This window comes from Mus musculus, chromosome 10 (assembly GCF_000001635.26).
Source record: "Mus musculus strain C57BL/6J chromosome 10, GRCm38.p6 C57BL/6J".
Taxonomy (NCBI): Eukaryota; Metazoa; Chordata; class Mammalia; order Rodentia; family Muridae; genus Mus; species Mus musculus.
Window position 1 is genome coordinate 73,712,055 of NC_000076.6, and position 23,041 is coordinate 73,735,095.

General features: G+C 36.7%; 1 protein-coding gene across 14 annotated transcripts in view; it reads left to right on the top strand.

The window, feature by feature from the left end:
* Window positions 1-23,041, top strand: part of Pcdh15 (protocadherin 15) — a 1,553,555-nt gene that overhangs the window by 615,778 nt on the left and 914,736 nt on the right. For all 14 annotated transcript variants that reach the window (XR_001779427.2, XR_001779431.2, XR_001779430.2 and 11 more), the window contains one exon: window positions 2,685-2,733. The gene's annotated coding sequence lies outside the window, so the exon portion shown is untranslated. The remainder of the gene's footprint in view (window positions 1-2,684; window positions 2,734-23,041) is intronic.

The following is a 23,041-nucleotide window of genomic DNA, read 5'->3' on the forward strand; positions in this document are numbered from 1 at the left end:
ATCTCATCCTGAAGTGGCCTGCCTCGGAATATTATATAATCTGCGACAGGTGAGCTCTCATTAAGCAAGGCTGTGAGGGACTCATTTTAGGAAAAATTCCTGCTATTCATATGCTTTTCTTATTATCGTTAAACATATATAGCAATCACTAAGTAGTAACACACCCTTTTGGAGCAGATCTCTGCAGATCCACGAAGATGTACTATCTTGTAGTGAGGCTATATTGACAAATATATGACATAAGTCTTAATGATGATTCTATAAGAATTCCTAAAATTATATCTGTGATTTTTAAGCTCTTTTATAATGGGACTGCTATTAGGTCCTTTTCTGATAGTCAAAGCTGCAATGAGAACTATGTCAGCCTCCTAAGTGTCACCAGCCAATTTCTCTTAGATGGTAACAAGGCTTTCTCCTACCCAGAGCACATTCCAAGAGGTTGTAAAACAATTAACCAATGGTCATAAAAAGGGAACTAATGATTTATTATAGGTGTTAGGACAGAAGATAAAATATAGACTGGGTTTATCTATACAAAACTTCTCTAATAACTTAGTTATGGTTTAAGCCTTCAGTGAACCTGTGGAGCTGAGACAGGTGATGGATGCTTAGCCAGATAATTACTCCTAATGGATTTGCATGCACACATTCACTGTTGTACACTTCTATTTCAATTTATGATTTGAATTTTTGTGTGAACTTGTAATGAACTTTGTAACATGTGATCATGTATTCTGAAAGGTGTATAAATACTGAGGACAAAGAGATAAGAGCAAGATCAATAGAGGAGAGACTTTTTTTTTTTTTTTTTTTTTTTGCCTTTCCCCACTTAGACTAGAATCTTTTCCCTTTCCCACTTAGAAATTTTTTCTCTTTACCCACTTAGGATCTTTCCACTATTCCCCTTAGATAGCTTTCATAGGAAACTTTTTACAACTTAGCAATAAACTCTATAATCACTTATCTTAGTGTCTTCTCTTCTTGTGACTTCTGACTAGCAGGCAGAAAGTTAGAGCCCAGCATTTCCTGCTGAGATAGAACAAAGGCTGCATTGCTTAAGCCTCCACTGTTAGGCTACAGGTGTTAATTGCCTAAACCAGCAGCCTTTTACCCTCAGAAAGAGCAAGAAAGTTTTTAGGACTTTTTAGAAGTTATCATCAATATTTCAGTTTAATTCTAGAGCTAGAAAGCCCCAAGACTCTCAGACTTTAAAGCCATCACCAGAGTCCTACTCTGTGACTCCACAGCTACCCGGGACTCAAGGCTCCTGGCACCTGTTTAGTCTTATTTTTATATTCTTTCAAAACTCCAAATTCTACTGAGAATATAATTTACAATGAGATTGAACATGTAATCCAATTTATTATGTATATATTGAGAGCCATCCATATTTTTGTGGAAATTGAGATATGGAGTGAATTGCTGAGATCACTGGCAAATTCAAGGAGTGTACAGGGTTGGTAGTAGGGATTTCATCTCTTCTCAACAACATTAACTCACATATCTTGTCCCAAAACCAAAGAAGCACGTTTTATGCTTTTTGAATATGCAAAATAGATAGTTGGAGAGATGGTTCATCTGTTAAGAACATGTGCTGCTCTTGAAAAGGTCACAAGTTTGGATCCCAGCGCTCCATTAAGCACCTCACAAGTGCTTATAATTCCAAGTCCAGTGGATCTGAGACTTCTGGTCTATACAGGCACCTACATGTGTGTGGACATATCTATAGACACACATTAACATCCATACAACTAATAATAACAAATAAAATTGTAAAAATAACATAAAAGCAACACACTTATTACTTGACTCAAAATTTACTTCTGTCAGCTTCAAAACATAACAGTCTGAAATACATTCTCCTTGCATTTTTAACAAACCATGTAATGTGTATAGTTTTTTCTGCATGTCAATTTATTACTTTTTTTTTTTTTTTGGAAGGTGAAAAACAGTTTATTGTCAAAATGAATTAATCACAGTTAAGGAACTTATTTTTCTCAATGCTGTCACTCATAAGTTCATGTTTAAACCTGTCCTAGTTAGGGTTACAATGCTGCTATGAAACAGCATGACCAAAAGCAAGCCAGGGAGGAAATGGTTAATTTGACTTAAACTTCTGTATCATTGTTTATCGTCAAAGGAAGTCAGGACAAGAACTCACACAGGGCAAGAACTCGTAGACAGGTGCTGATGGAGACAATGGAAGAGTGTTGCTTATCATTTTATTACTCTTATATGGCTAACATATTACACAAATACACTTACTGCCCAATCCTAATAAAAATATTCATTCAACAAATCTAAACGTGGTGCATCATTTTTGGACTTCCTGTAAAATTTGAAGAATTTCAAATTTCTATTGGAATCAGTCCTTGAACCTTAGAACAACTGAAAATAAAAATAAGTGGATATGACATTTAAACATAAGTAATACCATTTATTCTCTCTCTCTCTCTCTGTCTATCTCTCTCTCTCTCATTCATACACACACACACACACACACACACACACACACACACACAGAGAGAGAGAGAGTTTCTGTCTGTGATAACTAGTACTGCAAAAAAATATAACTGCTCCAGAACTTATGAAGAAATATTTAGGAGTCTGCAATCAGTTTCCTAGAATTTCATAATTCTGCCAATTTTCAAATGCCTGGGCTCAATGGTTTCTTTTGTTTACAGGAATGTACGCTGCCATGCTCTGAATGCCCCCTCTAGCTCTACAGACAAGGTAGGGTTGGCTTTATTTTATATTTAAGAAGAAAAAATCAAATTTCACTGGTTTTTAAATTGAAGCTGTATCTATGTATTGTATGTTGTCAAATATTGTTGACTGGTGACTGATTATAACACTGAGAACCCAGTTAAGAACCATCTCTGTTTCCACTGTTCTTCTCAATATCAACTGTGTGAAGCCAAGTAAAAATGCTTACAAAGACTTCCTAGCGAAATGTGTGATACAGTGGTTGATTGATTGGTCATTTATCATTATTATTTATTTATCATCAATAATCATCTATGTATCTTTGTTGCCCTCTTTTCATTCACCCACCATTTAACTACAATCACTCTATCATCTTTGTATGTATCATTTATCATTTCATACATATATATATGTATATATATATATATCCTGCCATCTTTCAATGATCTATTAATCCATCACTTATCATTGTCTCTATAATTTGTCTCTCCAATATCTACCTTAAAATATCTATCATCTGTATGTATGTATCTGGTATTTATTTGTCTATCTACAGTTATCCAACACAAAAAGAAAGAAGCCTCATTATACATTCCACAATTCTATGAAAAATTAGTCTAAGATTATAGTGTATGGTGTGTTGAACCTAAAAGCATGTCCTTCACAATTTTAAAGGTCTGAATTTCCAGTGTTTAACTTTTGCCTAAATTGGGAAATATTGACCTTTATGAAAATGAGCTTGGATATTCTGTGACTATAACCTAATGGCCTATTCTTTGCATATTTTTATATGGCATAAATAGAAAACTTATAAGACAATACATTTTTGTACATGCCTCCTTCCGTGCTGGGGAGACTTGTTCTGCCACAGTTTTCTCAGTCTTTTTTAAAAAGTAAGGAAGTAAAAGAGCAGCTATGAGATGCCACATTTCAGGTCTTGGTGTTCAGGAAGGTTGAAGGGGAGGAAGGCTTTAGGAAGGTCTTATTGAAGTGACAGGTTTCATTATAAATGAAGATCAAATCCATGAAATTGAGCTTGCCTTTTGCATGAGAAGCCGGTTGCTTCTCACGCTACATAAATCAAGGAAGAAGCATGTGGCTCAGTATTTCAGTTGGGCTTTTGTAAGTTAGTTTTCAACAGAACTTTGAAAAATGTAGACATCTGGGCAGAAGAATTTGGAATCTTTTCAAGTTTTGAGCTTCTCAGCTGTCTCTTTTGTGTTTGCCTGTGGATTTGGTGTGTTAGGGGAAGTGAAATTAGACATGAATGCTTTATGATTATTGATTATATTCCTAAATGAATACAGAAAAGCTTACCTCAGAGTTCAATAGAAATAACTCCTTTGCATTGTGCCAGCTGTTTTGTTTCTTTAAACATAATGTTCCGTGCTGTTCTATATCTTGGGGTTTCTTCATTATCAGCGTTACATATGTTTTTACAAAGTAGTAGGTATACTTTTTATAAATCCCTTAACCAAATTAATTGGCTTAATTTCTTATGATATTTACCTCAGGAAAATAGAGACTGAGTATTCTCTTTATCCTTGAGTTAATGAAATAGAAAAACAAAAATATCTTTCAATTAAATACACACATGCACACACACTAACATATGTGCACCCACATATGCATACATGTGACTTGCGTGCACACAAACGCATGCACACAGACAGACAAACAAAGAGACAATAATTCTTAGCCATGGAAAGCAATGCTCAGAGGCAAAGCTCTCTTCTTTATGTTATTCATTTGAGACCACCAGTTATGAAATTCTGCTGGGGCTGAAATGACCCTGATCTTGACCTTGTCCTGGTCTTTTAGGTCATTGCCAGAGTCCAAAAAAAAAAAAAAAAAAAAAAAAAAAATCACTTGACAGTCAGCACAAGACTCACTTTCCATCTTGTAGACTCTTCCAGTTGTGCACTCTCATGTCTGCCTCCTCTTCCCATTGCTTGAATGGTGCAGTGGGATGGGCAATCCACAGATGTAAGAAAAGTTACAGAGGAAACAAACCTATGGTTTCTTAAATGCTCAGCCTTGATTACTGACTGTCAGGAGAAGAATGCAGAGCCATGAACACACACAAGTGGAAGGCTCTGTAGCTGCCCTTGCTCTCTCTACTTTATCAGGATAGGAGAGGATGCACTCTGCTTATTTTTATTGTTCGTTCTTGTAATCTGCTCTCCTGTATCTATTTTTATGTATGTCCCACATTTAAAAGATAAAGGGATGAAATTCTGTTTTCTTATCTGCATATTTATTCATGATTCTGCTGTCAGAGTGATGAATATGTATAGCTATCTCATGGCAGGATAGTTTGAGAATGATTGAGACAAGAAAATGTGTAGTATTCTCAGTAGCCAGTAAATGCACAAGAAATCTGTTGGCTGCATTTGGTATTCTGTTCTTTTAATCAGTGCTTGTAAGAAAGACTTTCAGAACTTTTTAGAATACTAAAATGTCTTATTTCTTACCAGAAAGCCCAAAGGACGTTAGCCATACACAAAAGCTGACTGCACTGGCTGTCTTCATGTCTATGAATTTTTAAAATAGTGTCTTTCTATATAGTTTGCCTCATTTAGATGTGATTTTCATTTTCTTTGTGGAATTTGGTCCATACCCTGTCTTGGTTTAAACACATAAATTAAGTTCACTAAATCACTCTTTTTATTACATACTGCAACATAAATAATCCAAGGGCAGTTATATAAAATTTAGAATATTTGTTTGTTTTTCAGGTCAGTTTAAAATATTTCTTTAAAAATTTTTTTTTCTAAAATATTTCTTGATTCAGTTTTTTTATCTTACAATTTTTTGTGTGTGTCTTTACTTTTATGCCTGGCTTGTCAATGTTACCTTCACATTAGCTTGGGTTGCTCATAAAAGTGACTTTTGGGTTCAGCTCTAGCTACATCAACCATCATGTTAGGCTTGAAGGAGCCTGGGACGTGAACATAGCACAGCCAACCTGAAATGTGTCCCACCCTGGTTATAAATGCCCCATAGATACCCACAGATTATTAATTTCTTGTCAATACCTACTTCGTGAATGTCCTTTATTTTCCAGTAAGAATTGCTGTGATCTCATGCCCTCTCCTGCTGGGCATCACCTGTCTGGTAAAGGGGCCCATGTCTCTCTGAACAAAAACCAAAGAAAATCACACCTGAATCCAATAGTTTTGAATGTTGTGTGATCAGCAGCAGTAGCTGCCAAGACATTGATGGATAATTTGCTACAGGAAAACTGTATGAGCAGTAAAACATTTGATGCTATACAAGTGTTTTCCAGAGGCAGCTTATAGGGTTGCTGGGAGAGTGTGGTATGTGACAGGAAACAAGGGAGCCTCTGACTTATGCCTTGCAAAAGGTTCCAGTTGGTGAAGGGGGAAGACGATAGGGGATTTTCAGAAGGGAAACTAGGAAAGGGGATAACATTTGAAATGTAAATAAAGAAAATATCTAATAAAAAAAAAAGAATGGAAAAAAAAACGGTTCACTTTTCCATGTAATCCTTTCTCAGAAGTTACCTAGAACATTCTTGATATCTCTTTGCCTTTCCTTCATATTTTGATGTTATAAATATGAATGGTTGTGTTTATACTTTTGAGGAGATGTTTACCTATCATTTTACATAATAAAAGGAATACAGTCTGCCTAATTTGGGGGTTTGTTAATTCAGTTCCATCCTTAATCATAACCTCTATTATTTAACTTTATTTTTAGTAATATTTTGTGTTTTCAAACAGAAATGTGCACATGCACACCTACACCATACACACATACACACATACACACAGACAAAACTTACACTGTTCAAGTCAAGGTCGTCCAGTGTCTGAAATCATTGTTGTGAACACTATGATGGAAATCAAGGTAGAGTTGCTTCCCCAATATAATAAGTCAAATATCAACTATATCATACTTACTATCCTTTATCATTACATATAATAAGTAGTTGATTCTACTATAACCAGTGGCTATTAAATTTCCCCTCTCATATGTGTGTTAGACACAACTTCTAATTTCTTACAAAGTTCCAGCACTTTTCCGTCTTCATATGAACTACTTAGAAAAGATAGTGTTTTATTTACCATGTCTATGTCCAGTGAATGATTTTCTAGGATGGTTAAATGTGATGTACTTGTTTTTAAACTGACTCCTTCACCCCCAGCAGATGGCTGTCTAATCTATTTCAAGATTTAATGATGTAGGTCATTCTGGGCTTATCTAATTCTTGTGTCTTTCAGTCATTTTCCCTTCCCTACCTTTTATATTTCTTTGCCATTAACATTTAAAATTCCAGGAAGAGGTAGCTTCCATAATGCTTCTCATTAAGTTTCTCTGGAAATTCAATTTTAAAAATGTGATCTTCTTTAAATGAGGGAAGTTTTTTTTTTTTCATATCTTTTTTGCTCTCAAATTGTCTTGCTTTCTTCTCCTTTATATAGCCTTCATCCATAGATGGAATGTTCCAGATCCATTTTTTCCAATAGTGTTAATTATTCCTTATTATATTGTGGTTTATTCTGGTCCCCTTCCTTTGTATTTTCGGGGTGTTTTGTGTGCAGGTCTTCCTTGCTTTTCCTTACCCTATGGTGTGCACTCCCTTTCAATGCCTTTTCTCAGTTGCTTTGATTTCTCCCATGTTTCCTCTCTGATCACACTAACCCTTAGGAAGTCACATACTCTTACAACTAGATCACAGTAACTTGTTGCCAAAGTCAGACTCTAGAGCTGTGGGGAACTGAAAAATTCTTCCATCTATGTTAAGAGGAACCCAACATTATCTTGAGTCTCTGTATTTTATCACCTACATGCAATCAATAGGTAGGAAAGCCAGTCTAATTATTTAACTACCCAATTGGGAAGGTTTCAGTCTCTCTTAGACTCAACATAATACAGTCTTTCATTGATCCCTTCAGCTGGCTTATCCCCCTGCCCCCACCACTACTCAAAAATATGTCTAGGTATACATGCCTGTGTACATTAGATGAAGAAATAGGATACCCTACTATGACATTACTAAAACTTCACAATATTATACAGGGTGTGAGACATTAGGCCCTGCACCCACTATCTCCTTTTCCATGGAACATGACTTTGCTTGTTCCTCTAACCCATGCCATCCACAGAGGGATTCTTTGTGGTTTGCCATCTTGGTTAAGGTATAGACTCTCCCACACTATGGTGATGTCCTCAAGGCTGTGATGGATGAAGCATGTATTATCACCTTTATATCTGCCTGTCCATGCCACAAAGGCCCATTGTGGTCTGCTCATTATCTGTATTCTCAGATAAAATAATGTCCAAGAAAATGTAAGGGCCCAAAGCTCCCAGGAAAAAAAAGTTAAATTTTGGAGTGTCACTCTTCCTAACAGTAACAAAATGAAGTACACAGAGGCTTCTGAGTTCTCAGGCCTCGCTTAGGTGTGAGACAAGGCACTGCCTGATGATGACATCACCCTCATTTGCATATCTCCCTTCTTTTAAGAGTTTGTTGACTGTTCAGTCTCTCTGACTTTTCTCCTCACACATATGGTATGCTGACAGACACCAAGCTTTTCTTGCTCCCTACTCTCAGTCACAGGTCACAGGTATTAAATCTTACACAAACTTCTGGATCTGAATTGTACAGACTGAGTTTCATTCATGCAAATCTTGGGGAAACCAGAGCATTCTCAGCAACCTGACTCAAATACAGCTGACTCCCAGGCCCAGATAGAAGCCTTATTCCTTATAAGCTAAAAATCTGTTGTTAGTTCTGAGAGCAAGCGTCCCTTTGAAATGCATTCCAATGTGATGTCCTAAGTGGATTAGGAAAAATGGTCCAGTACCCAGTAGCACGGTGAGAAGCTTACAATTTTCAATCACTGTTTGAATATTCTGAAATGTTAGGATTGTATTTCTTTATACTGTGGGGTGTCAATCTCAAACTGTGTCTTTCTAATAATCAGTAGCTCCCTTCAGACACTGCTTTTCCCAATCTGCTTTCCTCTTTGCCTCTTCATCCTTTTCCTAGGAGGCAATGTTTTCAAAGTATCCATACACAATTCAACAAAAATTAAATTGGGTTTTATCCAGGTAAGATATCCTGTCGTATGTTTTGTTGTTGTTGTTTGTTTGTATTTTTGTTGTTGCTGTTGTTGTTTTTGGTTTGTTTGTTTTTTTTTTTTTCCAGAGAAATGGGACAGTTGTAGGTACATACTGGTTGCAGATGCACTAGTATAGTTGTAAACTGCAAAAGCAGCTAGGCAGGTATGTCAAGCTAGCCATAGTATACTATATGATGGCAGGGAGTATACAGATATTTTCAGGTTAATCACAAAGGTATCCGCCATTGTTGGCTGACTCCTACTTATCTAAGGGGTCTCTTTGAATGTTCTAATCTTCTTTCAAATTCTAAAGAGTCTGTGAAAGTCAGACATGCTATCTGAGGGAGGTTTTCTTCCAATAAACATTTAACAGCCAGCCCAACACTTCCTTCTACTCTTCTCTCCAGCTTTATATTAATCAGTAAAATTCCACATTAGGTTCACTTTACTTTTTCATTCAGAGATTTTGCATTATTGTAAAACTCATTGTATTTTATATTTTATTTAATATTTGTGCTTTGCTACTGTTTTGACTTTGGCCATCCACATAAATGTTTAGCACAGTCACATACCTTATAGTTCTTGGATATTTCTGGCATGCTACTGAGTCTATTATGGTATTTAAGTGTGTTCAGCCATGAGATGGCTTTCTTTCTTGTTTTGTACTCATTGAAAGTTTGTATCATATCTCAAACTCATGGGCCCATGGGCAATGCAGTTTTACTTTTGAAATTCTCTGCTAAAAGAGACCATTATAATTATATTTAAAATCAAAGTGGTCTCTTACTGACAAGCCTGGAGTCTGCCTTCAGTGCTAAGTGTAATGTTGAATATATGGGCCTTTCTTAGATTTTATGTATTCTCTCAGGCAAAAGAAGTTTAGAAAGTGAAATGTTTTTACAAGGAACGTTTCCATTTTTAACCGATCATTTAATAAAGACATAAATATTCTATGACCTTTGAATAATGACCTTTACTTCAAGGTACTGACTACTTTGAACCTAGAGTAGAATATGCTCTGACCTTCCCTATAGATATGCCTTGAAATTTTAGGATGTTCATCTTTTTAGTAAATATAGAATGTTATTGGTTATCACTTTCTATTTTAAATATAGTAAGGAGGCAGGAGAGATGGCTCAGTGGTTAAGAGCACTTGCTGCTGTTGCAGGGGACCTGGGTTCATTTCCTGGCACTGACATTAGGTAGTTTAAAGCTGCTTGTAACTCCAGTTCCTGGGGATACAAGGCCCTCTTCTGATCTCTGTGAGCATATGCATGCACATGGTGTATAGACATACTCATGCATGCATACAGTATTAAATTAAATAAGTAAAATCATTTTAAAATCATAAGTATTCACTCCATACATTTAATTTATCGAAACATTATCTAATCTAATTTGTCTCATTTGCCTCCTGAAATTACCAGTACAATTTTCTATGTATGGCCCTTCATGTTGATAGGTAATGAACAATTTCAGAATTCTTCTCAATTTAGCCATCATTACATTAATGGCAACCTGAACATACTAGTGTGTAGTGAGTTATTGCTCCCAGATTAGATAAATCACTGTGCTGGTTAGTTTTTCTCTACTTGATAGAAAACTAGATATGCCTGGGAAAAGAGAGTCACCATTGCCTCCATCACACTGGACGTGGGCATGTCTGTGGGGTATTTTCTTGATTGATGTGTGACAACTGACTCAGACTACAAAGAGTCATACCACACCTGGCAGATGGGCCTGGGCTATATATGTAAGTTATATGTAATGTATATGTATATGTATATGTACATGTAAGCCAGCTAAGTAGAGCAATCCAGTAAGCAACACTCCTCCATGGCCTCTTCTTCAGCTTTTGCCTATAAGTTCTTTGAGTTCTTGCCCTGGCTTCCCTTGATAGTGATATATACCTTGTAAGATGGTACAAACCTTTCGCTCCCCAAGTTGTATTGGGTAACGGTAGTCTATCACAGCAATAGAAGCTCTGATTAAGGCACTCACCATCCTATAGACTCCAGCCCAACAAGCACATTTTGTTCTCCATGTATGAAGAAAGTATAGTTGCACCTGGGCAGGATAACTGTTGCTGCACAGACATCTGTCTACACCAAGGATCATTACCCTCCAGGTTTATTTTCCCGACAATTAACTGTTGTAATATTAAAAATATGGGAGGTATCAAATTTTGAGAGTCATCAATTCTTCAACGAGTCAGGTCACTGGTGCATGTTACATGCAACTGGAGTATTTTTCCAATATAGATGGATGCTAATATATAGGGCTCTGTGAGGTAAATCATCACCAGTAACACAGCTTATAAAGTCATCTCATGGAACATTTAACAAGACAGGCCATGTTGGAATTGTAGCTCAGGATGCAATTAAAAGGATTCAAATCAGTGTAATAATCAAAGAAAACGAGGCTATCAATTTGAGAGTTGGGAGGATGGGAAGGGTTGGAGAGGAGAGGACATGACAGGCTTTGTGAGGGGGTGGTGAGGAAAGGTAAGGAGGAAAGTGACATGATAATATTTTAATTAAAAATGTAAAACCATTAAATAAAAATAGATGAAATGAATTCAAATCAGACTAGAATGTAAGTGCTATTGTGTCCAAATCATACCTATTGAGTGTTTGGGCAATCTCTTAAGGTGCAGTGATAAATAGAGCCTGTAGTTTTTCTAGAAAGACATGAAAAAGTACTTAACCCAGGCAGGTATGTCATGAAAACAGAAACCTGGAAAGATGTTCAGCAACATCAAGGGAAACAGCTTTCATCCATCTGGAGATTCCACGGAGTAAAGCGACTGTCTTGGTTCCTTAAGACCATCAACACAGCCCATCTCATGAAAGAGATGAGAGCATTTGACCTGAGTGATCAAATGCAAGGACTTCACCTATGAGGTTTAGAGGTTGAGCAGAATTAAATTTGATCCAGCGTTGTAAATGAGACTTGTTGCCCACTGACTGTCTGCTTGGCTCACTCCCACGAATCGGGAAATGCTTGTGGCTACCTCTACCTCTGCATTCTTTATTTCGCAGGACCTTGAGAATTGTGCTAACAGTACTGCATTCTAAACAAGCACATGTGAAGCAAAGGGCAACACCCATGGAAGGAGTTAGAGAGACAAAGTTTGGAGCTGTGACAAAAGGATGGACCATCTAGAGACTGCCATATCTAGGGATCCACCCCATAATCAGCTTCCAAATGCTGACACCATTGCATACACTAGCAAAATTTTGCTGAAAGGACCCAGATATAGCTGTCTCCTGAGAGACTATGCCGGGGCCTAGCAAACACAGAAGTGGATGATCACAGTCAGCTATTGGATGGATCACAGGGCTCCCAATGGAGGAACTAGAGAAAGTACCCAAGGAGCTAAAGGAACCTGCAACCCTAGAAGTGGAACAACAATATGAACTAACTAGTACCCCTGAGCTCTTGACTCTAGCTACATATGTATCAAAAGATGGCCTAGTCTGCCATCACTGGAAAGAGAGGCCCATTGGACACACAAACTTTATATGCCCCAGTACAGGGGAACGCCAGGGCCATAAAGGAGGAGTGGGTGGGTAGGGAAGTCGGGGTGAGGGTATGGGGGACTTTTTGGATAGCATTGGAAATGTAATTGAGGAAAATACGTAATAAAAAAAAAACCAGAAATGGTTTTATTCTTTAAAGATTTACTTTTACTTACTTGTGTGGCTATTCGTACATGTATACAGGTACCTTCAGAGACCAGAAAAGGATGTTTGATCCCTAGACACTGGAATTATAGACAACCATGTGCAGCCTGATATGAGCATTTGGAACTGGTTTCCAGACCCTTGCAAGAACAGTATCTTTTCTTAAATGCTAGACCATTTTTCCAGCTTTAAAATAGATCAGGCATGTAAGAGTCTTGCTTGTGAGGTGTATATATTTATGATCTTTTTTTGACACATTTATTTTGTGTGTGTGTATTTTTCTGCATGGGGGTGGGGTGGGCTCCTCTGCGTCAAGCCATTCATGCAGAGGTGAGAGGACAACGTCTGGACATCAGTTCGCACCTCCCACCTGTTTGAAGCAGGGGTCCTCTTCTTGTTTTAGTCACGATACAGCTTATTCCAGGATATGTGTAAAGATTCTCCTGTCAACACAGACCATCTGCTTGTAGAAGTTCTAGGATTACAATCATAGCTAGATTTTTGCCTGAGCTTGAGATAAAATCCCGAGGGTATACCTACTCTTGCAGTGACTTGAGGTGCCAGGGAAATTGGTACCCAGAAGGGACTTCCCACTACCCAGAGGTGAAGAGAGGGGAGGGGGAAATGTGAGGGGGGACTGGGAGGAGAGTAGGGACTTCAATCAGGATATAAAATGAATAAATTAATTAATTAGGGAAAAATTCAGAGCATCAGGCTTGTATTGCTAGTACTGCAATCTACTGTGACATCTCCATAGCCCCTATTTTATCAACTTAAGTATATAAGCTAAAATCACATATTGGTGTACACACAACATATATAGTTTATAGCCAATAATTTTTTATTCCTTTAAAATATTGACAGGTTCTTATTGTCCATAAAGATCTGTATTAGTGAAGTGAAGATAATGCAGGAAAAAAAAGAGAAGTTTCATTTGCTGTAGTTAGTTTACCACAAGGCACATGGATCACTGCCATAAATAACAAAAAACTTATATCATTCTTTGGAAGTCTTTTCCAGTATAAAAGTCTAAAACCATGAGTTTGATATTTTTCTTAAGTCAACTTCTGCTTATTGAGGAAGGTCTTCCTTTGCTCAGGTTAAAGACCAGCTTAAAGACGTATCCATGCGAAAAAAAAGAGTTTCATTATGTGTGTGTGTGTGTGTGTGTGTGTGTGTGTGTGTGTGTGTGTGTGTGTGTGTATGCACAGTATCCCTCTGTGAAGGGAGAGACACGACACTGGGTTGCGATTCTTGTTGACTTTTTCATTTACAGCATTCATAATCGTTCCATTTAGCTTTTAGATTACCTGTCTGGTAATCATAATATCAAAGACCAAGCTACATAATGTGTGTCATTGAACTGCAATTTTGAACGTAATTTCACATTAAATTTAACTAGAAGGGAGGAAGGAAAAGAGAGAGGAGGTTGATTATGGGTATGTATGTGTTCACTTGCCGACTATGTTTATTCAAAGTGACTTATCTCAGTCCAGCCTGTTGGAAATGTATGATTGGCACACTCCCAACTATGTAATCATATATGTATAGCTGAAGTGGCCAAAGGTAAACCACAGAAAAACTCTCATTTTATTAACACAACATTATCATTTGTTTAGTTCTTTTTGTCCATAGGAGCTGATTCATTGGGAGGGGAAACACTCAGATATTTCATTTACCCTCCAGAAACCTTATTGCCAAATGTGTTAGGTGGAGTAGTGAGGTGTCAAATATTCCTTGAGGAAAAAAAAAACATGGTATTCATGTTAAGGTGACATATGTGACAAACACAATCATATATAATGCTATGGCAGTCTGTAGTTGCTTTTAAATTGTGTTATTGGTCTGTGAATTATCTTTGTTGTTAGTTCTATGGGAAAGAACCTGAAATGATCTTTTCTATTATTTCTCTGGCTCTTTTCCACAGTTTATTTTTTTCCTTCACAGTTCTGTTTTTATCTTGAAATCTGCTTGCTATCAAAACTCGTAAAAATACTAGAAACCTTTTTGTTCTTCTTGTGCAGCACTGTAGGCAGACAGCTTGTTTCCTTGCTGATGTCAATGGGTTCTTCTAGAATGATTTAGATGTGGTAGGGTTACATTATAGGAAGCTTTTTAAAGCTTATTTTCAAGGCAAACTTCTTAAAGTTCTTCAAATTGTCTGTATCAAGATTTCAGTGATCCCAGGGTAAAGCAATTAAACTCAAATATTTAGTCTATCCCCTTCGTAAAGGACCTAAAAATATGTGCTATTCTAAGGACAGGATAGCTACTAATCTAGCACATTCAACTGCTGTGAGCCCAGCAATCATATTTTTTGACTTATCAATGTAACCGTTTAATGCTCTTGGTTATTCTTTTACTTATCATGTCAATAATAATTTGCAACAAAGCTTTGAATAAAATAATCAGTGCATGCTTTTAAAGGGTTGATCTTGTAAGGAAGAGAATCAACAAATACATATATGTAATTACTAGAAATATTAGAGCAAATAAGGAAAGCAAATAGAGAATAATTATATATAAAATTGAAGAAGCAATCCTTCATTTTAAACCAAACATAATTGAACCATGGATCATTTTGCTATACTTAAGAACAGTGCAATAAAAAGTAAAATAACACAATTTATATGCAAATGATATGATTTGGCTTTCACCCTCAGATCAACAAAGTCCTATTTGTTTCAAAGTTATATTACACTGGAAAACTGTTGCATTTAAGAAAGTGAAAATACTTACATTACCCATGCCCTTACATCCTGTGGTCCTATAAACTCATTAAAGCCCGATTCCCTCTCAAAATCATTTGAGGTGTGAAGTGTTAAAGGTCAGACCAGACACTGACTCAAGCTGTGGAAGAACTTGTATTCTTTAGACTCTAAACTTCAAGGATCGAATATGTCAGAGAAATGTCCGATGGGCACCATGTATGTCCGCAAGTAGCATGTGTACAATGCATTAATGACACATTATGTCCTCCTCTTAATTATAAGGTCAAATATGGAATAGTATGTTTATTTATCATCTACTTTTTTCTTCTATTGTTTTCATTAGTAGCTTTTGTTTTGAGATTACAATCAAAATGGTTATGTGGAGCAGTTCACTGACCTCCCATCTAAATTGCTTAATATTCTAAGACAGATAAATCAATACACACACACACACACATACACACACACACACTCAAAATTTTTCATGCCCTCAGAATATATTGCCAACTGTTGTGCTTTCCTCTGAAGTTGGAGGATCCAAAGTTCAAGCTATGGACATAGTAAGGAACCTGGCCTGAGTTGAGTGTGAAGTTGTACCATTGCTATTACCCAGAAAATGTCTCCTAATGTTGCCTCACTTTAATCCAAGAAAAGGATTCAGATCCCCTTTCTCAAGCAAAAAATTAAACTCAGAAATCAATACAAAACAAACTCTTCTAGCAAGGACTACATCTTTCTTATGATCTAGATTTATTCAATCATTACACAACAAAACTACATTCCTACTTTAATTTTGATTATATATTTTAAGATTCATCACTACTATTTTATTGACTGAGATATGAAGAAAGTTATGGGTAAGAAAAATCCTTGAAACTTATGCTTCTTGTGTATGCTATTGTATTTTAATATTATTACCTTCCAATTTTGTAATCAGTGATGAATTTCCATGGAATGTTAGTGATGAAGTCTCTCAAAGACACTCAATCCCCACGTTCATAATCTTTTATCCCAAATGGCTTTTTTTCCTAGGTGACTATATAATGACATATAAATATATGGAGGCAAATGCCTCTGAGAAAGTTGTCTTTACTGCAAGATCTCCCCTGACATCCAAGTACAAAGTTTAAATTGAAGACACTTTCATCCCTTTCAAATTGTTCAAAGAGGCTTTTTTTTTAATTTAAATTATATCTCAGAGTATTTGGGCTAAAATTTAAGACTATATGCATTTGGATTATTCAACCAATAAAGAGAGTTGGTAGAAATGTATTCTCAGATTCCTCTTCTTTAGAATAGTAACGAAATAAAAATGATTGAAGTTTTGAAATTGGTTTTGCTTTCATTGAGAAATAATACGTTAAGATACATATTTATTGAAAAAACTTTTAATCAAAAGGAGCTTAAAAACTTTTAAAGGGCATGGTTTGGTTTAGCAGTATAAGCCAGGATTTATTCAAAGTGCACCTGTTGACTTCAGCTATTCCTGGATAAGGTTTAGATGATAATAAGATCAGCCCATATCATGTTGTGAGACACTGTTTCTGGATAGCCCTGAACAAACACCTACTCACCCTCGTTGGCTAGTGTCCTTGCAGAGAGCTCATCTCAGACGAGAAAGCCTCTTCCAGGAAGTACTGCTGGTCTCTGCTTCTTCAAGACAATCCCGCTAGTCTAAGAGTGTAGCTCAGCAATCTTACTGTTTAAATATGCTTAGAGAGGGAACGACCTAGTAAATCTGGTGAACTTCATGGACTTCCTGGACCCATTAAGTTGTTTGCTTCCTGAGCTTAAGGAGTTTCAGTGTGGGTTGGACTGTTTCACTTCCTCCTAGAATGACCTCTTGTTTCACTTCACTTTCAACATCTTTTCTTGTTTTTAATCTCCTCTTTGACATCCTATGCCTGAAGGAGTTTACCTCTAAGATGGAAGGTTTTAATATAGAAGCAGCTGCTGTATAGAGGTCCAGAATGCAGAAACACTTGAAATGAGACCCACAGCACCAACTTGGGAAGTAAAGATATCCTGCTGAGAAAATCTCCCTGAATCATCATTTGACCACTGGGATTCTGTGGATTCTTTCCCACCTCACCAAAAGCAAATTACAAAATAACAAATGACAAATGACAAAGTCAAATTGTTCTGGAAGCCTTCAGTCCAGCCCTATGTAATGGATGGATAACAATGGGCTTCAAACTCACTTTGCATCCCTCAGCTCCCCTAGAACTAACTGCTAAGCGTGCAGCGTCAGGAGAGCACTGGATTATATGCATTTGCTCAATGCAATGGTTCTATCAGCTCTTGGGAATTTTAATTTAAAATTTAAAAGAAGCAGAAAACAACAAAAAACAGCCTATACATATGAATTGCTTAAAATCATTTCCATCAGTTTTCTTTTGAAATTTAATGTTATTAAAAGTTTTCAAAACGCAAAGATAACATTTCATAAGGAAGATGACTCTGAATTTATAGCTTGTTTAGGGGAATGTCTTACCATTTGAGTGGCAGGCACAAATTAAATTTTCTTTTTTCTCTCTGCTTTCTTGGGGCTCTAATGATCTCTCTCTCTGTGTCTCTGTCTCTGTCTCTGTCTCCGTCTCTGTCTCTCTGCCTGTCTGTCTCTCTCTCTCTCTCTCTCTCTCTCTCTCTCTCTCTCTCTCTCTCTGTGTGTGTGTGTGTGTGTGCATGTTCACATGTACATGAACAGATGTGCAAGAGCATATATATATATATATATATATATATATATATATGTATGTATGTATACTTGGGTGTATTTACATATGTATGTGTGCATGTGGTATGAAACCCACAGACCACTGGGGTTTCATTCCTTAGACACCTTCCAACTTGGTTTGCAAAAGACAGGCTCTCTCATTGGCTTGGGACTCACTAGTCTGGTTCTCTTCACTGCCCGTATTCTTCAGGGATCCAGCAGTCTCTGCTTGGCCATAGCAGGATAATGAGTGTGCTCCACCATGCTGATATTGTTTTGAGATCTGAGAATTGAACTCAAGTCTTCACGGTTGATGGCAAGCAATTTATCTTTATCCTCTAGCCTACCCCCCCCCCCATTCTTTTTGTTTTCTGTAAATCTCTGTTGGCTCATAAAAAAAAAATCACTAAAGAACAAAACTGTGAGGAAGTAGATGTTTTCTAAGTTTATGGTGCTATGTTGAAAAATTCATAGAAGAAACTACACCTGGGATATTTCTGAAGCTAAAAAAAATGCAAAAGTCAGTAATTTTTGTTCAGTATTGAAAATACCATCTCACTGCTAATACAAATGATCCTGGCCAGAGAATGTAGATTCAGTTGACCTAAAAGGACACATACCAGTGTAGAAGCAGTTACATCAATTTCCATGGTCACAAAACAGAGTTGAAGATGAAGTCAATTAGCAGATACATTAATTGGGATATTAGGAAGGTGATTTCCTGTAGAAACCTACTGCACGTGCCTTAAAGCTCAGAGAAGGCAACCCCCCTCGTCACATTTCCCTCCCACTGGGGAGGCAGGTCTGTGTGTCATGCCTTTTTAATTCTTAGAGACCTTGCTGAACAGCTCCTCAGGTGTCCTGCTAAGTTTCTGAACACACAGGACAATGAACCATGAACTCATTTCTACCCTGAAGAAAGACCAAACATATCAAAGCCATGTGAAACCATCACTGATGATAGAGGGCTTCCTCATTTTTCAAGTGCCTTTTAAAGGTTCAAAAAAGATGCTAGAGGTCAAGGCTATATTTAAATTCAACTCCATCTGTGTGTATCCATCTAGAATTCCAACAGAGATTTTCTTCCGGACATAAGATAGCCTTGGAGAGAGTCTATTGTTCATTTTTCCTATAAAGATCAATCCCTGAAAGAGTGTGCAGTATCACGCAATGTGGTCAGCATCCATGGGAACTTAGCCATCTGACTTAAAATATAGATTCCCCTTCTCTTGCTTGTTAACAGTATACATCAGTTCTCATCCATGCCTCTAGAATATAACTGTTTCTAGACCCCAGCTTTACCTTCCAGGTTCTTTATATTCATCAGCTATATTTCACACACTTCAAATTGTAAATATCATTTCAAATTTCAACTTGTGAGAAAGAAAGGGAGAAAGTAAAAAGGCCAGTATCAAAAACAAACAAAACAAAACAAAACAAAACAAAACAAAACAAAACAAAACCTTTAGTTTTTCTCCATTATGGGATAAAAGCATTTCAGTTTGTCCATCAGGAAAAGGAAGTGTCTTACATTTAAAAACAAACAAACAAACCATGCAGGAACCCTTGGAAGCCAGAAGAGGGCATCAGATTTCCTACAGCTGAAGTTAAAGGCAGTTATGTGCTGCCCTGGGTTGATGCTGGGGGTCCTCTGGAAGTGTTCTTAACCACTGAGCCATCAATCCTCTCCCCCATCTGTCAAGAATATTGACTGTACTTTTCTGAAAGGTACAAGTGATTAGAACTTCTGACTGAATTTGTCTGCTCATAGGAACGGAATGCAAAGAAACTGGGTTATCTAGAGCTCTATAGATAATTCAATTTAATTATTTTTGAGATTAAAATATAATTTACATCATGTCTTCTTTCCCCTTAGTCCAAGAGTCCCTCCCATAATCTTTCCTCACTCTTTCAAACCTAGGCTTCATTTTCATTAACTGTTTTTTTTGTGTGTGTGTATTTGATATATATTTCATATATATTTCTAAATATAGCCTTCTCAGTATCTATAATGTTACATGCATATATGTTTTCACAGAGAAGTTCTTTTGATGAAGAGTAAAGACTATGCTTATCTGTGGGTATAAGCACACATATTTACAGTGTAGTTGGGGATTATACTTGTTTAGTAAGATGGGGGTTGTAGGTGCTCTCCTATAATCCATGACTTCACTATCCCTGTGTAACTGGCAATATTACAAGGCATAATGGCTCTTTTGCTGAGGTTGTCTTAGGTTCAATTAGAGACCTTTGGTTACAGACAAGATATGTGTGCCACTACAGTGCCCTTCAGGTTTTCTTCCCATGTTGCTCATTGTCATGGTTTGAGCATGTTATAACTATACAGGATTGCTCTTTGCTTCCGTCATTTGGGAATCCTGCATTGTGCCTCCTGATACTATGAAAGCTAGTTCTAAGGAAGAAAACCCTCAGATCAGTTCCAGCTCAGGGTCCCTTATGCCTCTGTCCTAAGTTTATGGTGTCTTCAGCAACAGGGACTTACCTTCTATGTCTACTGGCAATCAGGGGCAACAGCAATAGCCTGTATGTTTGAGGAGTTGCTTGGACAGCTCTGACCAATGATGCAACAGAGGATTTCTCATGCTTTGTGTTAGGTTTTTCTTAGGTAGTTTTTGGTCTTTGGAGAGAGCATATTCTGCACATATGAGAAATATAAATTTGAACTATATATGTATATTTACAGAAAGACATACACACATAGAATATATTATATTGCATAGTATATATAATGTATTAGATTTATATAATATGATATATATATATATATATATATATATATATATATATATATATATAAAACATGTATTGTTAAATAGTTAAAAGTATGATTGCTTAGGATCTTTTTCAGGCATCCTGACTATGATTTTATTGTTCTCCCTCCTCCTCCTGTATTATCTCCCTCCCCCATGCCTAATTAAAGCCCCCCCCCCCTTATTCCCCTTTCCGTGTACAAATGCTTGCACTCTATATTCCTTACTCTATTGCTAGCCCATCCCCTACCCCAACAGTGATCCCTTTTTATTTTTCAAGTTTCTGCAGTTAATGCAGGATATGTACTTGCATCCGACAAACTGATGCTAGGATCTTCCAGAAGATATTAGAAGAAAAGGAAGATGGCAGGGTTTAGGGGTTGGTGAGGTGGTAGTGTGAGAGACCTGGCCATCTTCTTACATCTGAACTTCAAATGTTGAAATTTCAGGTGTGTACCAATATGACAGACTTGAAGATTTCTCTCTAGATACAGATTTGTGAATCTCTAATTTAATGTAATGTACTATAGACGCAATCACCAGCATTACTTCCCCAAGAATCTTGACTGGTGAGTTTGCTAACCAATCAAGTGACAGGGAAATAGTGATGTGGGTTATTACAAGTTCCAAGAATGGAGTACTGTGAGTAACTCTGAGTGCTTGTGAGAAAACTCCAAGGGGGCGGGGGAAAGGCAGGGGTGACCTCAGTTCCTTCAAAACACAGATTTGCTCTTGGAATGTGTTTCCGTGCTCCTCCCAGGTGTGCCAGATAGGAGCGAGTTTACTTCAGATTACTCATTACTACTGTTATCAATTAAATTGCTGCTGTTATCAATTAAATGTTTGCACTACATGCCTCTATGGGAAAATACGTCTTGCCGCATGTGTCTCGTCTTTGTGAATACAGCTTGAACTCATGAGAACTTTACTCGTGTGATTCTTCTTAAGCCTCAGTGTAAATTGTCTAGTGATCTGAATAACGTGGCTATTGCATGAGACTTTAATTCCTCTCGTTTTTAGTCCCCACTCCCAGGTTCATGCCATCAAGTAAAGTGCTAAATACCATTCTGTTTCCATATTGTTTCTAATTATAACCAGCATGGTCAGTAACAGATTTCATGTTGAATCTCAATGGGAAAATGTCAAATCAGGATTTGGGAATTTTTATCCTAAACATGTATAGATCTATTTTGTATTCTAAATTGCAAGAATGTGCTCAAAACAGGAAGAATTAAGAATAGATGGTATTTTTGATGAATAATTCTTTGACATTAGATGAGTCTTTCTTTGACTTCTTATATTTTAATGATATCTGAAGCCAGTATTGAAAACAATATTAAGAAAATGTGGTGTTTATACTAATCTGAAAACCCTCCTCATTGGAATTCTATTATTGAGTCTCTACAACAATAAAGGTAAAAGTAATGTTATTATTTATTACTGGTTTCATACCGATATCTCTTAGTCATATTGGCTATATGTATAAAACTAGGAATCTGTATTTTACTAGGATTCATATTTTCATTACAAATATTTAATGTATGTTAATTAGATACATAAAATATCATCTTATACAATTTTGAATTTTTTTCTAAAATAATTTTATGTAATTTACTCTGGCCTCTACAGTACAATCACATTATTCTCCTGTGGTTTATTTACTAAGGTTTTCTTATATCTGTCTTCATATTTATTGGATATGGATTAAATCTCAAACTTGTCACTTTTGAAGGATGTATAAATGAAAAGCCAGTTGATCAGACACACATGCACACACATAGTCAAACTCTCTACTAGTTTCTCTGTTAACAGCATTGTCCTCTACTGTACATGAACTTGTTTAAAATTGTTTTTCTTGAATACAAACTTGAGACTCTTCTATTACAATTTGGAAATATCAACATAATGATATAATCAGCTTGCTATTCCTCTCCATTTCATATTTGCCTTTACAATATAGTTTTAGACTCAACTTATGATAACATCGATTCCTAATAAAGTAATATTTGGCTCAATAATCACAAGTCCATTACTTCAACTTTGTTATTGGGTGAACCTAATCACATGGATTTTAGAGAAAGAAACCCCAAAATTGAGAAGTGTGAATAACTCCCAAAAGTATAATGATGATTCTAAACACTTGATGGTTTCTTTAAGACACCTGCCGTGATACCATTTTCTGTTGCTGGAGCAAAACACCTGGACAAAGGTAACTTAGGTGTAAAGGATTGATTTTTAGCTCACAGTCCCAGGCTATAGACCATCCAAGCAGGAAGTCACAGCAGGATGAGCTTGAAGTAACTGGTCACATCCACAGGCAACAGCAGAGAGAATGGTGCATGCCTGTGTTATTCAGTTC